The 17,783-nt window shown below is 43.2% G+C and overlaps 1 pseudogene; it reads right to left on the reverse strand.

Annotated features, from left to right (window-relative positions):
* Positions 1-3,753: 3,753 nt before the first annotated feature.
* On the reverse strand, positions 3,754-14,710 carry LOC142198172 (alpha-1,4-N-acetylglucosaminyltransferase-like; annotated as a pseudogene).
* Between the last annotated feature and the right edge of the window lie 3,073 nt (positions 14,711-17,783).

The raw sequence follows: 17,783 nt of genomic DNA on the forward strand, positions 1-17,783 counted from the left end.
CAGGCAAGTTATTGTAGACTTATTTTAACTAATATAGGAGGTTAAACCTCATGGTGGTGAACAGGCTGAGCTTTAGAAATGGCCAGCCTGAAGGATGTCGTAATAGTAACGTCATCCAGAGGCGGGCACAGTGGTTAAGCACAGGGTCGTTGGTGCCCTTAAAGTGTACTGGCTCTGCTAGAATTGCAAGCCGGAGCGTGCTGCCCCCCTTTATTTATTTATTGCTGTCTGGCCGGGTGCTGTATGTCAGACAGCTGGGGATCTCACAGTATTCGTGAATCCCAATGGTCTAGCACTTCACCTGACTCCTTCTGTCATTATTTTACTTCTGTGAGTTTAATAAAGCTGTGGCCATTTTTACAACCATAATAAAGTGTTTTGTGCATTTATTCCAAAGTCATTATTTACCGTAGTTTGGGTGGTTTTAGGTAGGAGTGAGGGACATCCCATATCCAAAGTCAAGCACAATTCATCTTCTCAACATCTAAAATAACACCAATAGGGTAAAAAAAAAAAAAAAAAAAAAAAAAAAACCTGTTTGGGCAGCAAGCATAAGCAAACCCAGAATACAGGGGACATGTAATTTAGTTGGCACAATGTATGGGCTAAAACCAAAGGCCATATGAAGGTTGCAGACATCTTGTTTGGTTATCAAAATCACACCATTCCGATTACTCAGTCCAGCTTCCAAGTTCATTCCACAGAGAAATTAATGGTGGCATCATGAAGAAACATTTGTTGGGCAAAAATGACCACCTCATATGCGTCTGTGAGCCGCAAAATAAATAAGTTATGGCCTTTAGGAGTAGGGGAATGAAAAAGGAAGTATCAAAATGGCTCACTAACATTGTGCTAAAGGGGTTAAACACAACAACCCCAAAAAATTTAACAAAAAAGTACCTACAGCAAAGATGTGTGTGAGATGGCCTATTGGGGAGCCGCTGGCAGTGCTGCACACTGTTTGTGGGCGCTGTTGGGGTTGGAGGGCCCAAAATGGCGCAGAATAAATTGCGTTCTATTGAAGGGAGAAAAAAGAAAAATAACATCAGGTCATGTCATAAAACAAAGGGGGATTGGAGTAGGGAGTGAAAAAAAGAAAAAAAAAACATGGTCAAGAAGGGGTTAAGACATAAACAATATCGCACACTTGATAAAGTACTTACAGCAAAGATGTCTGTGAGATGGCCTATCTGTGGGGCGCTGATGTATAAAATTTCAAAAGTGGCCGATAATGTAATTCTGTAGTTTTTTCATGAAATAAAAAGAAAGAGGTAAGAAAACATGTTTTCAAGTATGCAAAACAATCATTTTTAACATCTTTCCATGAAAAATTAGCCACTACTTACATGACAAGACACTGGTAGCTTCTTTCTGCTTCAGGATGTGATGCAGTTTGACATGCAGAAGATCCTGTGTGTCCTTAAAATGGATGCTGGTTTTGGTTAACACCCACGGCCCTGCCTTTTTGGGCTGTGGCCATGAATATGGGTTTGGTTTACGCATTCTAAATACGCGGCGTATACGCGCCAAATATACGCCAAGATACGCGACGTACACGCGCCACGTATACGCCACGTTTTCTAAACACGCAGCCATTGAAATGTATGGGAAAAGACGCGCGTCTTTGTACGGCCGTAAAAAGACGCGCGTATTACGCAACTCCGCAAAACCCCCATTCAACCCTATGGGAAGACATTTTACACGTGTATTTTTACACGCACGGCGTTTACGCCGTGTGAAGGGGCCCTTACCCCTGTCTCACAGGCTTAGGACTCTGACCTATCCTTCAAATCGCACATACAAACCCTCAACACCTCTTGCCACCTCCACTCAAGAACATCCATCAAATCTGCCCCTTCCTCAACCCTGGAACCACAAAGATGCTAGTTTATGCCCTCTTTATCTACTGCTTAGACTTTTGTAACACCTTTCTACATGCAAATACTCCAATCCCCCTCCAGTCCACCTTAAACTGTGCTGCTCATGTAACACCTCACCTCACCCCCCCATTCTTCCTTGGCCGCATCCCTTTGCCAATCCCCCCACTGGATACCAGTTGCTCAGAGAATAGAGTTTAAAATACCAATGCTGACATACTAAGCCATCCACAACCTGTTCCCTCCATATATCTCTAACCTAATCTCCCAATACCTGCCCACACTACCTACCTCTGCTCTTTTCCGCTATTCACACAACCATCTCCAAGATTTCTCCTATGCATCCCCCATACTCTGGAACTCATTACAAAGACACATAAGACTGACCTTCACAGTCACAAGCTTCAAGAAGGCCCTGCAGTCTAACCTATTCAGGAGGGCCTACAAACACTAGTAACACTACTGGCACCACACCACTATCTGAAGAGCGACTCCCCTCACCTTCTGTCTCTATCCCTCTTCCCTTATAGAATGTAAGCCCTTGCGGTCAGGACCCTCTATCCCACTATGCCAGTCGGTCACTGTTAGAAGACTTAACAGATAAAGAAAATATTTAAAACTTCACTTTTATTAATGTATCAATAAAATAGTGTTTTAACAAAAATAGGTTAAAAAAACCCCAGTGTGGTCAGACTGACTCCATAGACACATCATAAGTGTGCTAGATATCACATCTATGGGAGATAGAAACTAGGCGTCATCCTGATATTCAAGCCCTCTTCATTTCATAGATCTATTTCCCTCATAGACAAAAGGAGCAATGGGTAGATGCCTTCTGGCTTAATGATATATAAGACCAAACACCTCACAATTGTATGGCGCAGTGATAACACCTCCCCCTGAGGCTACTGGCCTAATGCCATGCCAACAGGGGTGAAAAATGAAGCCAACTACTCCTAAGGTGCAGGTCAAACAGCCAGGATGCTTCTCCCATATAAACTCCACTAAATAAATCTAAACAACTAGCCCACTAAGATGAGGGCTACCTATCTTCTACCTCCCTTTCTCCAATGTCTCCTCCATTTAAGACATAATCATTTATTAGTTTATATTACAATCGGCTTCCTCCTGTATGTAAGGAATTGGACATCAAAAGTTCAAGCAATGGAAAAAGGTCAATGGAAAACATTTTATTTTGTGATGTGTATTGCAGTTGCAAAGAGAATTCATGAATGAGGTTCCAATATTATTTTCTCATGCCCTCCAAAAAATCTAAGAGAAAAAAAGCAAATCTAATCTTCAAAAAGGATTTTGACTTCAAGACATTCTAGCTACAGGTCAATAAAGTATTGTACAAGTGGGAAGTTGTGGTAAAGTGATTGATAGAGAACATATGTATTACTTTATTCATTTTCTTTTACTATTAGATTTTATTCAAATTTCCATCTATGCACAGCAAACAATAAAAACATTATACAACAGTCATGACTTAGAATAGTATGATCTTAGAAGGTAAAGCCTCCACACCCAGCCACAAATGATCTATGCATTTCTGAAAAGGAAATAAAGTTCTTATTGGAGAGGAATGGAGAACGTTTGGACAACTTATTTAACCCTGACACTTATTTCCATCACCAGGGAAGTTTAATTAATGTAAGATTTTTCCTACTTCCTTTCACCTAAAAAATGGGGATGTCTTATTGTAAATTATATCTTATATTCTGAAAAAAACTTTAATTTTAGGGATCAACATGAACATAATAATGTTTTTTGCTATTGACATTCAAGAGATAACTGGCTGATATTAATTATATGATTTTTGCTAATCTCCCTTTCCCCATATTTGCATTATGAGATCCATTTGGGATGACAAACGCTAATGGTGACTGGTTACTTTCTTTAAAATGCTTTCATAGGTGGAGGGGCAGTATTGTTGATAGAGATGTTCCACTAGTGTGTTACTGCCGACCATCATGAACTTTCCTTCTCTATTCATGTAGTTCCAGAGGTGAAGAGCATAAGAATTATTAAAAGTTGGTAAATCTTTCCAAACCTCAAAGTACTTTCCCCAGGATCCAACACCTATGGGATAGAATCGTTCAGTATGAAAGTAGAAGAAATTGGCACACTTGAGATGATCCACGGAGGTAAACTTGGGAACTCCACAATACTTGTTCAAAACACGTGTAAAAAGTCCTGGTCCTTGTTGTCCCCATACATTTCCTCTATAATTCTATACAAAGTTTTCCATAAACTCCCACATTAAATCATGATGCGGAGAGAGACCAAAAGCAGAATTGCTGATAGCTGTGGCATCCTCAACAGCTACAAAATTGTCTTCAGGAATGGGTCGAATTGAAATGATATCAGTATCCATGTAAATACCTCCATACTTCCAGATCAAGGCTAATCTGCAAGCATCTGCTTTAACATGTGTCCAGTACTTTTCTTGTTTTGGGTCTACCTAAGATACAATAAGAAAGGAAGAAAGATATTAAGTAAATAGTGAGTTACAAAAATACATAGAAGACAGTAAAGTTAAAGGAGAGTCACAAGAATACAACCCCTGCCCATATTCTCTAGTACCAAATATTTGCACTTATCCCTCTACATAATTGTAGAGAAGAAAGGTCCCAATTTACAGTACAATACAGTTTGCATAGCTGTGTAAGCGGCCATTTTGTTGTGGCCTGTGTGCATGCACAGTCGGTTCTGCCCACAGGCCACAACAAAACTGCACTCAGCATTGAACAGCATTCAACTGTTTGAATGCTGGAGCCCAGCCCCAATGCTGCAAGAGAACTCATTTGCATACAGATGAAAAACGAGATTTCTACCGAACGGCGGCACAGAGAAGACATCAAAGGTAGGAGACGAATAGTCTTTCTTAAGGCTATTCCTACGTGTTATCGACAAAAAATGTGATCCTTGTATTTACATTTTTTTTTTTAAACTGACAAAACCAAAACCATCAATTAGATTTTTTCCCATTCACTGTGCACGATAATTTGATGCTGTTTTTTTTTTTTAATTTATTATGGAAGTTTTTTTAAAATTTTAATACTTGTTAGTTTTTTTGTATATATTTTTTTTAATTTTTTTTAGACTTCATTTTACATTATAGTCATCCTAAGGGGTTTTAGTATATGACCCTCTGATTGCTTGTAAATCTGCAAAACAGTGCATTGTGCTTTGTAAGGTGTCATAGTTGCAAAATGATGGTGGCCCTGGGGGCCCTCATTGGGCTTCCAGCCACCAGGAGAACTTATTAGCACCACACTATTGCATGGGGGTGGGTTATTAGAGCACTTCTCCATCTTTGGAACTGTTCAGATGCCACAGTCACAATTAGCTTAAAGGGGTTCTCCCATCTCAGTCTCTTAGCTAGGCTGCATGCAGCGTCTTCTTCTCACTTCCTGTATTTCTCTCCCTCCTCCTCCCTCCTGCTGAACGGGACAAAGAACACTTCTGCAGGTCAGATAATATGCAGATTTTTGTACAGCATGGACAAAGTGCTGTAAGAGTGTTATCTCTGTGTTTACATAGAGCGATAACAGACCAGGCTTTATCAGCAAAGTGCAATTAACTGAATTGCAAGTAATTGACTTCACTTGTCCTATCTCCGAGGTCCATGGTATAGCAACACTGTATAAACAATGGGATGAATAAATTCAAATATCAGGCAAAACAAAGAAGAATTTCTAAAGCAATATATTTAGAAAAAGGCTTCAATTTACATAAGCTACTAGTATTGATAGGATACTTGAAATGGGACAACCCCTTTAACTTACTTGCATAGGAAAAAGTTTCAATGTTGAAAGCTCCTGAGCCCTTTCCATACTCCCTACACAACATTATGACATACTGTACATGTAAGGGGTTTGAAAAATTTCCTCTTATCCTATCATGGCCACAAAACTGAGACGCTACTACAGGTAAACTAATAACTAAGAGGCCTATAACAATCATTGCCTCCTCATTGTTCTCTTACAACGCAATCAGTTGGTGATGATGTGTTGTAATTAGAGATGAGCGAACACTAAAATGTTCGAGGTTCGAAATCCGATTCGAACAGTAGCTCACTGTTCGAGTGTTCGAACGGGTTTCGAACCCCATTATAGTCTATGGGGAACATATACTCGTTAAGGGGGAAACCCAAATCCGTCTCAGGAGGGTCACCAAGTCCACTATGACACCACAGGAAATGATGCCAGCACTTCTGGAATGACACTGGGACAGCAGTGGAAGCATGCCTGGGGGCATCTAACACACCAAAGACCCTCTATTACCCCAACATCACAGCCTAACAACTACACACTTTCCACATTCAAAAAAACCTCTATCAAAGTGGGAAAATACCTGGAAACCTTCTTTACCCCCCAAATGGATGGACATAAACCCCAATTTAAGCTCAACAAACAGTAACAACCACCCCTTTAAATCACGTTCTCCATGACAACCACGGATGGAATAGACAATGGGAAATCCAAAAGCCCTCACCCTTAACTGTCATTTTGAGTGTGTGTGTGTGTTGTGGTAAGACCTTCCAAAATTGACTTTTCTAGCCCTTAACATGAGCCCTTCCAAACAAAGTTACAGGACCTTAAGCTGAGCTACCAGCAGAGATTGAGGCCCTTGGCATGAGTAGAGCCTTGCACCAGAAGTGTTTTTGGCCCTTAGGGTGAGTTGAGCCTTGTACCAGCGTGTGTCCCTTAACATCAGGCGGGCCCTAAGTTCTGCGCTTTGCACAAAAGTTCCACATTAACTAGGCTGAATGGTACAAACCTTAGTAGGCCCGAGAACCAGGAACAGGTCTTGCAATGGCTGTCGGATAACGCTTAAAACACATTGTCCACCAGCCAGTCAGCCTCTACCTCCTCTCCTCCTCTTACCCAACAGTCTTGTCCTCCTTCCACCCAAAATTCCCAATCTTCCCAGAACAATAACCCCAACTGTCCCTGCTCCCCAGAGCTGTTCTCCCTTCCTTTGACTGTACCGCAACCTGCCCCTCCATTTCACGATTCCACGGACCTAACAGACGAGTATCTGTGTCCAGATGTTCAAACACTAGAGTCTCCTCCATCTCTGGTCGATTTGGTAGCGGATGACCAGCAACCCACCCTCATTGACGACGATGAGACGCAGTTGCTGTCAGGGCAGCCAGTTGACATGCGCATTGTGCAGGAGGAGGAGGTGAGACAGAAGTTGGAAGAAGAGGTGGTGGACGATGAGGACACTGACCCCACCTGGACAGGGCGGATGTCAAGTGGGGAAAGTAGTGTGGATGTTGAGGCAGGTGCAGCACCAAAAAGGGTAGCTAGAGGCAGAGGTCAGCAGCTTAGGCGAAGCCAGGCCACACCCGGAATCTCCCAAGATGTTCCAGTTTGTACCCAGCCCCGAAAAACTCCCGCCTCGAGGGCACGTTTCTCGAAGGTGTGGATTTTTTTCAAGGAATGCGCCGAGGACAGATATAGTGTCTGCACAATTTGCCTCTCGAAATCGAGTAGGGGCTCTGAGAAGAGCAACCTGTCCACCACTTCAATGCACCGTCAATCCAAGCACTGGAATCAGTGGCAGGCAGCAACGGCAGGACAAACGTCGCCCGCCATTCATGCCACTGCCTCTGCTCACAGTGCTGGCGATGCACTCCAGAGGACGAGCCAGGACATCACTTCATCTGCCTCCGCCACTTTGTTGACTTCTCCCTCATCCTCCCCTGTTCCTGTCTTATCTCCGTCTCCTTCACCATCAGGCGCTTCTTTACAACAACCCACCATCTCTCAGACATTGGAGTGCCGGCAGAAATACACCGCTAACCACCCACCCGCGCAAGCCTTGAACGCCAACATCGCTAAACTGCTGGCCCAGGAGATGTTGGCGTTCCAGCTTATTGAAACTCCGGCCTTCCCAGACCTGATGGCAACTGTGGCACCTCGCTATGCCGTCCCTAGCCGTCACAACTTCTCCCGCTGTGGCGTCCCCGCCTTGCACCAGCACGTGTCACTCAACATCAGATGGGCCCTTAGTTCCGCGCTTTGCTGCAAGGTCCACTTGACCACCGACACTTGGACAAGCGCCTGTGGTCAGGGATGCTGCTTATCTTTAAGGACAGGCAGGGTGAATGTGGTGGAGTCTGGTCCCGGGGTGCAAACTGAGGTACCCTATCTCCTCTCCCAGGCCAAAATTCATGGCAGGAGTAGAGTGAAACCCTACGACGCTGCAACCTCCACCTCAGCTACTAGTGGCAAACGCTAAAACACTGGCATGTGGAGACATCAGCAGGCCGTGCTGAAGCTCATCAGCTTGGGGGACAGACAGCACAGTGCCTCCGAGGTCAGGGATGCCATCCTGGCTGAGATGGCAATGTTTTTTTCCCTGCTACACCTGGGGCCTGGCATTTTTGCGCCTGTGATAATGGCTGGAACCTGGTAGCAGATATGGAGCTTGCCAGACTCAAACACGGTCCAAACATGACCCACGTTTTCAACTTGTTGGTGCCATGTTTCTTTGAAACCTACACCATTGTGCCTGATATACAGGTCAAAGTGGGGCCATTTTTGTAAGTGAGAACTAGCCTCTGCTTGGCAGAAAACATTCAGAGCACACTCCTCTCATCTTTGCACCGTTGGCTGGTGGAGGAAGACGAGGGGGATGGAGTGGCATCTGATGTCCCTGTCCCACACGAGGCTAGAGGGTGCACTTCAGTGCATCCCATTGCTTCACCACAAATGGTGTGAAGGGGAGTGGAAAATGGAGGAAATGGAGAGTGACCCTTACAGTTGGGGCCAGCAAAGGCATGCCAAGTAACACACTGGCACACATGGCTGACTTCATGTTGGGTTGCTTTACAAGAGTCTAACGCATACTTCACATCATGGAGAACAAATAATACTGGATTTTTACAAGCCTCGAACCACAGTCTAGGTCTAATGTCTGTTCCTTTCTTATATTAGGGGAGAGGAAAAAAAATTACTTCAGTGATGCGTTTAGTGTACATAGACTGACTATTAATGTGTATCCCACTTAGTGTTGTTGGGGTTACACACCGTCACAACCTGACTAAAGCTTCTATAGCTGTTAATAAAGTCAACATAACTTTACAGTATCCAAAAAGACAGCTGGTACCGACAGAGAGCAAGACAAATATCAACAAAAGCTGTGAGCTCTGAACACCCACAGTGACTTTGGCATCATCATTATAAGGGAGCGGGTGGTAATAGATAACTTGGCAGTACCTAAACCCCAACAAGCTTATACAACTATATTTACATTAAGAAACACAAATGACACTTTTTAGTAGCATGTCATGAGACAAGCTGATAAGATCTTCCTTTGTGCAGTGCTATTTGAAAGTTAATAGCTGCCTTCATTTTAATTCAGGAGAAGTTGCAGACAGATTAGATTTAGAACATGTTGTCTTCATTGTCAAAATCCTCTATATAGGTAATGTGTTTTTTGGGCCGAGCTGTCTGGGAACGAGCTGGTGCAGCACTGACAACCTGGGTGAATATAGCAAGAGCCTGAGATGTAGGGTGAATGTATCCCCAAATTATTTGGGGAATTTCCACTCAGAAACTGGCACTATATGGCAGTAGCAAGAATTGAGGGTATATGTAGGCCCAATATATTCTTTGAATTCTCAGTCAGAAAATGGCACTATATACCAGTAGCAAAAATTGTGGGTGCATGTAACCCCAATATATTCTTTGAATTCCCAGTCAGACAATGGCACTATATACCAGTAGCAAAAATTGTGGGTGCATGTAACCCCAATATAGTCTTTGAATTCCCAGTCAGACAATGGCACTATATACCAGTAGCAAAAATTGTGGGTGCATGTAACCCCAATATAGTCTTTGAATTCCCAGTAAGAAAATGGCACTATATACCAGTAGCAAAAATTGTGGGTGCATGTAACCCCAATATAGTCTTTGAATTCCCAGTCAGAAAATAGCACTATATACCAGTAGCAACAATTGTGGGTGTATATAGCCCCAATTATATTGCTAGGAGACTTCCAGTGTATTGAAGTTAGTTTCTGGGGTGAAGGTGGGGGGGCAACACCATTGGAACGTGGATCGGGGGTATATATAGGGTATACGGGAATACACTGTCAGTGTATTCCATTCAGGATCCTGGGAAAGCTGGGTTGCGGCGATTGAGCCCGTCAGTGCTACGTTACACTGACAAGCTTCTCTCTGGAATTTAGCTCTTACAAGAGCTGTTGGTTTTCTTCTCCTTCCTATCCTATTCTACCCCTGCCTACCAGAATGTAAGCCCTAGCTAACTGGACGGAAACTTCCGTCCCCGGTGAATTGCAAGCTCAGAATGACGCGAACCTGGGCGGCGCTGTTCTTTTAAATCAGAGGTCACATGTTTTCGGCAGCCAATGGGTTTTTCCTACTTTTTTCAACGTCACCGGTGTCGTAGTTCCTGTCCCACCTACCCTGCACTGTTATTGGAGCAAAAAAGGCGCCAGGGAAGGTGGGAGGGGAATAGAGTAATGGCGCACTTTACCACGTGGTGTTCGATTTGATTTGAACATGGCAAACAGCGTGATATCCGATTGAACATGTGTTCGATAGAACACTGTTCGCTCATCTCTAGTGGTAATAGCTGAGGGTGACTCAATGAAGACCTTTGGGTTTACCATTTTTTTTACACCCATTAGGTCCTGCTTTCCAGAGGCTTTAATAGAAAATCTGCCAGTGTTATGTTGATTGACATGATACACTGCAATGCCATACAATTGCAATGTATTACACTAGCAAGGAAAAGTTTGTTTTGTCTTCTACTTGGACTTGAATAAAAAAGAGTAAACAATTCCAGACATGCTGCTGTGGAGTCACATTAAATTTAAAAAATGTAATCAAAAGTGATCAAATAGCTCTATTGATAGCAAATTGAAACACTTAAGAGTGGCAGAAAACTATTAAAGAAAAAGTGTTTACTTCATACAAAATCCATCAAAACAAGAATTTAAGATAAGATAAGACAATCCTTTACTAGTCCCACCATGAGGAAATTCAGTGTGTCACAGCAGCATAGATAATAAAATAATAAATCAAAATACAAATAAAAAAAAAGCTCCACGGTAGATGTATTACAGTGACAGTAGGAAATATATGCAAATCTGTTTTGCAGGATGTAATTAGGAAAACAGTGCATCTGTTTGCTGCCTCTTAGGACAGCCTTCTTAACATCATTCATGACTTTTTTCAATAAGCCTAATAACATGATGCGGGGATTATTACCAAACTAGTATTTCTATTTCAGAAGAAACAGATTCCCAGCTGTGGATAGCACTGTTTCGATCTGTTGGATCTCATCAGCATAGTGTAGGGATACTAGTTTGATGGATGAGAGACTATAGACCAGGGTCAGGGGATAATAACACTCCTTAGGGAGTGGGCACCTTAGCAGGTATAGGAAGACTTACAAGCCATTTCACTCCACTGTAAGTACAGTAAGTACAGATAAAAAGATAAAGGTAAAAAAATAGTAGAAGGGACATCAAAACTTAAAGATCTTTCTGTTTTCTGTTTAGACTGATCTCCACTTAGCTCGGTGTTGGTTGTACAGCCTAACCGCAGCAGAGAAGACTTACGATAACGTTCCTTCTCACACTTAGGGTGAAGCAGTTGGTCACTAACAGTACTGCTCAGTGCTATCACTGTCTCATGCATGAGATGGGAGTTATTCTCCAGCATGGAACTCAGCACGGAGAATCCTTCTGTCACCCACCACCTGCACTGGGTTCAGGGGGCTCCCCAAGACAGAGTTGGCCCTTCTAATCAGCTTGTCGAGCCTATTCTTAGTTGATATGCTACTCTCCCAGCAGGATACTCCGAAGAAGATGGCTATGCCACTACAGAGTTAAAAACAGACCCTAACAAGTGCCCCATGGACTCCAAAGGCCCTCAGCCTCCAAAGCAGGTAGAGTCTGCTGTGGCCCTTTCTGTACAACACATCCATGTGATCCTCTGTTATGGTTCTGTCTATATATATGAAAATAATATTTTAACAATGACAGAACCGCTGGACTGCAGACACTGCAGTGAGGTCCACAAGCCCCAGGGGGAAGGGCTGGCCATGTGCCTGAAAGGCTAACCACCAGTTAACTGCACTGGCAGTGCAGTTTGTGCGGTTCTGGTGCGAATTAACTGCAAACACACTCTCACCAGTTAACCTCACTGGGAGAGTACACCTGTGCAAAGCCGCTGGGTGAAGCTGAATGAAGCCTTGCACAAAACCTCTGCTAAAACACAGCAGAGGGATAGGCACTAGTACAATCTTCAGCCTGCTACACAGGAAAGGCTGCCAGGGGTTAAATGTCACCCCTGGTCAGTAACACAAAGGGCTCCAAACAGCTAGGGAGCAGCAATATGATTGGACAGTTACAATAGGTTTAGGGGATTCCTACTGGCAGAGCCAAGGAGTCCTAGTTTAGATCTCTGATCTGACAACCTGGCATTAACAGGAACCTGTTCCTAACCTCCTGTCTCAATTTTAGTCAAAGTGTTAACACCGGATGGGCATCGGCTCACACTATTTAAAGGCTAGTCCCCGCCCAACAGGGGCGGTGGCATGACATCACCGATCATGCTCAGTATGGCAAAAATGGGACTTAGCCTCTGAGCGGACCCAAAATGTCTGAGCATGCTCAGTAGGGAGTGAATGGCACTTAGCCTCTGAGTGGCTCCAAAATGTCTGAGCATGCTCAGTAGGGAGAGAATGGCACTTAGCCTCTGAGAGGCTCCAAAATGTCTGAGCATGCTCAGTGGGCCAAAAGCTGGACTTAGACTCCAGACACCTTACTGCACAGTGCCGAGGGCAAGGTTTGGATCGGCCCACAGGTGGCTCTATGCGCTGGACGGGAAGCCTGCCGGACCCAATCCTAACATCCACCCATAGGGGTATAGGGGTTGTCCTCTTTCAGACCAATATTGAGCAACAAATGCTATTGCTTGTATAATAAAAAGTTGTACAATTTTCCAATATAATTTCTGTATCAATTCCTCCCGGTTTTCAAGGTCTCTGCTGACTATCATTCATTCTGATTACCTCTAACCAATGAAATTCTGACCATGATCATGTGATAAAAAGTCCATGGTCATGTGATGAACACCCAGGTGCTGCTTGTTAACACAGTACAGTAATTAAACCTCTACCTGGTAACGAGCTGCGCACCTGTGTGTCCATCACATGACCATGGACTAGCTATCACATCACCATGGTCAGATTTTTTTTTTTTTTTATGTAGATTGTGAGCCCCACATAGAGCTCACAATGTACATTTTTCCCTATCAGTATGTCTTTGAAATATGGGATGGAAATCCATACAAACACAGGGAGAACATACAAACTCCTTGCAGATGTTTTTTTGCTCTTGGCGGGATTTGAACACCAGGACTCCAGCACTGTAAGGCTGCAGCGCTAACCACTGAGCCACCAGTCAGACTTTTATTCACTAGAAGTAACAGAATAAATGAAAGCAGGTAGAGATCTAGAAAACTCTGAGGAATTGATTGATTTCATTCTAAGTACACTGACTGAAAGAATAAAGCTAACTTTACCTATGCTACGTGTTAGATAGTACGAAACTGCAAAGTGCAAAGAAAACAATGCCTCCCAAAAATTTATAAAATATAGTCATTATGTTATAAGCATCAATAGGTGGTGCCATTCACAAATACAACTCATCTGGTACTGTCCTCATAAACTAACATTGACAGAAAAATTACAAAAAATTATTCCCTCGGAATGTGGCAAAATAAGAAATTACTACGGTTAAACTGTCTTTAAAAGGTTACATTGGTTGTATAAAAAAATTAAAGCCTTTATCCAAATTTGAGCTTGGGGAAAATCTACATATCTGTATAATTACCATAATTGGATCTTTATTGGGTGAATTTACAATAGAAAACAATTTGGGTATAAAAATGTTAAATTATAGCAAGCAATGAGAGTCTGCTGTGTCAAAAGTCAACACGATATCGGGGGACATTTAATAATTTAAAGTGCCGAAATTCTGTTTTACTTTATTTTTACTTCAGCATCACAACTATTATGCATGTGAAACACTTTTTGCCTCTCTCAACAAGAGGGCATGACAAGTCTGTGTATCTGCCAGCAGAGGTCAGGAAAGAATTATCCCAATTATGGTTAACTAGTATTTTAAAGCAGGGTTATTTCTTTCCACTGGTTCCTATACGGTTGTTAAAAATGACAAGCTTGAAATTAATGTAATATAATTTTTACAAGACTTAGACATATTTCTCATTTAGTCGCTTACTATATTATTATTATATTATGTATAAAATAGAACTCTTCATGTGATTTCCAACCATTACCTTTTCATACCAAGCAAGAAGTGGGGTGTCAGCGAATAGCTTCTCCAATCGCAGCGGGAAAATGTAGATATTCTGATAAAATGAGAGAGTTGGGAAACGTTCGCGGGCTTTCTTCTCATCATCCACATTGACAATGTCATCTAGTCCTTTCATGAAGAAGACCACTGGTCTGTCTGGATATAGCCGAGCCGCTGATTCAATTGAGCACAAAACCAAGGGTGGTTCCTCCATCCTATCCGTGGTTTCCACAAAAAAAATACCATTTCCTTGTTGAAGAACATCGCTTGGACTTATATTATAGGAAGTTATTTTTTCTGATTTGAAAATTTGGTAATAATCTTTTTCTGTGATTGACAAAATACCTTTAGAAATGAGGAACTTTAAAATGTAGGAGCTGTTTTGATTCAAGACAGTTTTGGTGAAGAAACTTATTGCTGCCACACACAGCACAAAAGTGAGAATCTTTAGGTGTTTCAACATGGTTGTAATATTCAGTGCTTAAGCTGTGGAAGAAAAAAAGTACATAAATTATTGCTTCAGATAATAATATATTACTATAAAAAAAGAAAGTTCTTCATGAAGTCTCATGCACACAGCAAAATTCCTGGATTATCCTGTTCCTGATATTTGGACCTGGGTCTGTAAGTCATGTTTTCATATTTGAGTTTTGCCTCTTAGTTTCAGTCCTGCCTGATTTCTTTGCATTCTGAGACCTGCTAGATCAGGTTCACTCCAAAATCTAAGGTATACATTGTTTTTATGAGTCTGTATCATGTCTGAATCTGAGGTACTCTAAAACCTGTCTTAATATTTTGTAACCTGCTTGCATACCCCAAAACCGCAGATGAACTCTGAAATCAGTGCTTGATCCTGTGCATCATGGATCCTTTGCTGAGTGCTGACTGCCAAGATCTATAACGTGGCATGACTCTGTCTACTCCTGAACTCTAATCTTTGTATTTTGATTATGACCCTAGCCATTCCAGGACCATGGTCCTGACATATCCCAAATCAAATCCATGACTAGGGTTTCTGTTTTGTTGCTCCTCCATCAGTCTCTTAGCCAGTAATCTCTGTAGTTATCTGTTATAAATTTGCAGGACAGTAGTGGTAAAAAAAACACAGTTATGTGTGTGATAGTACGGGTTGAAACTGTTGTACCCTCGGACTGCAGGGCAGCTTGAACTTGTTTGGATGTTAGTCGAGGTTCTTTATCCACCATCCGCACAATCTTGCGTTGAAATCTCTCGTCAATTTTTCTTTCCTGTCCACATCTAGGGAGGTTAACCACAGTGCCATGGGCTTTAAACTTCTTGATGACACTGTGCACAGTAGACACAAAAACATTCAGGTCTTTTGAGATGGACTTGTAGCCTTGAGATTGCTCATGCTTCCTCACAATTTTGCTTCTGAAGTCCTCAGACAGTTCTCAGACAGACAGTTCTTTGATCTTCTTTCTTTTCTCCATGTTCAATGTGGTACACACAAGAACACAGGACAGAGGTTGAGTCAACTTTAATCCATTTCACCTGGCTACAAGTGTGATTTAGTTATTGCCACCACCTGTTAGGTGCCTCAGGTAAGTAACAGGTGCTGTTAATTACACAAATTAGAGAAGTATCACATGATTTTTTAAACAGTGCCAATACTTTTGTCCACCACCTTTTATATGTTTGGTGTGGAATTATATCCAATTTGGCTTTTTGACAATTCTTTTTGTGGTTTTCCATTGAAGACAAATTAATGAAGATAATAATACCAAAGAATTTGTGATTGCAATAATTTTCTGGAAGAAAATGAATATTATCTGACAGAATTGCAGAAGTGCCAATACTTTTGGCCAACACTGTATAACTATGGTCAAGGACAATATATGCCTGTTATGGCCTACTGGGTAATGCAGTTCTGTCCCAGACACTCCAACAACTTGGACAGGTGACACAGCTTTCGCCTCCACGTTCTCATGCTGTTGGTCCTGCAACAATGTCCACCTCTTCCTCCACTGTGTACTCACTGCAGGGACAATTCACAGTGCTCCTCCAGCATACGACATGTGCAGGGGACAGCAGTGTCATGCTGTTCTACACCTCGTTTTCCTGGGTGAAAGGAGTCACACAGGGGAGGAACTGTTCCGTGTCCTTCATCAAGATATTGAATCCTGGTTCTCTCCGCGACAACTCAAAATAGGAACCACGGCAACCGACAATGAGAAGAACATGGTGCTAACGCTGTGTCAAGGAGGGCTGAGCAATGCACCCTGCATGGAACACGTGTTCAATCTGGTTATCAAGCATTTGTTTAACTCTTCCACCCAGTGGCGTAACTACCGTGGTAGCAGCAGTAGCAGCTGCCACAGGGCCCGGGACATTGGGGGCCCGGTGGCAGCCGCTACCGCTGCGTTTTTTTTTTTTTTTTTTTTAATAGGCCGTTACCGGCTGGAGTTACTCCAGCCGCTAACGGGCCCTATATACTTACCGATCCTGGCAGGTGCCGGGATCGGTAAGTGACACTGCGGGCCCCACAAGCACTATTATACTCGGGGGTCTTTTCAGACCCCCGAGTATAATGATCGGAAGTGCAGGAGAGGTAAGAAACATAAAAAACTGTGTTACTTACCTCTCCAGGCTCCGCGCAGGCTTCGGCCTACTTGTGTGACGTCTCAGACGTCACATGATCGGGGCCTGCGTCCTTATGCGTCGCGACGCAGGCTCCCGGTCACATGACGTCCCTGACGTCATTGAAGATGGCCGCCAGCGGGGAGTCGGAAGACAGGTAAGTTACAGTGTTTGGTTTTTTTATGTTGTTCTTCCCCCGGGTCTCCGATTATTATACTCTGGGGTCTGAAAAGACCCCAGAGTATAATAATTGTTAATGGGTGTCCACAACGGGGCATAATAGTGGGTGAAGGGGCCACAATGGGGGATAATACTGTGTGTAGGGGCCACTATGGGGTATAATACTGTGTGCAGGGGCCACTATGGGGTATAATAATGTGTGCAGGGGCCACTATGGGGTATAATAATGTGTGCAGGGGCCACTATGGGGTATAATACTGTGTGCAGGGGCCACTATGGGACATAATACTGTGTACAGGGGCCACTATTGGGGATAATACTGTGTGCAGGGGCCACTATGGGGTATAATACTGTGTGCAGGGGCCACTATGGGGTATAATAATGTGTGCAGGGGCCACTATGGGGTATAATAATGTGTGTAGGGGCCACTATGGGGGATAATACTGTGTGCAGGGGCCACTATGGGGGATAATACTGTGTGCAGGGGCCACTATGGGGTATAATAATGTGTGCAGGGGCCACTATGGGACATAATACTGTGTACAGGGGCCACTATTGGGGATAATACTGTGTGCAGGGGCCACTATGGGGTATAATAATGTGTGTAGGGGCCACTATGGAGCGTAATAGTGTGCGTAGGAATGCGGGGGGGTGGGGTCGTGCGGGGTTTTCGGCTTTGGTCGGGGTTTTCAATGTCAGCCGGGGGGGGCATGACAAAGGTTCGCCACGGGGCCCCGCCATTCCTAGTTACGCCACTG

This window comes from Leptodactylus fuscus, chromosome 3, assembly GCF_031893055.1.
Source record: "Leptodactylus fuscus isolate aLepFus1 chromosome 3, aLepFus1.hap2, whole genome shotgun sequence".
In the NCBI taxonomy this organism is placed as follows: Eukaryota; Metazoa; Chordata; class Amphibia; order Anura; family Leptodactylidae; genus Leptodactylus; species Leptodactylus fuscus.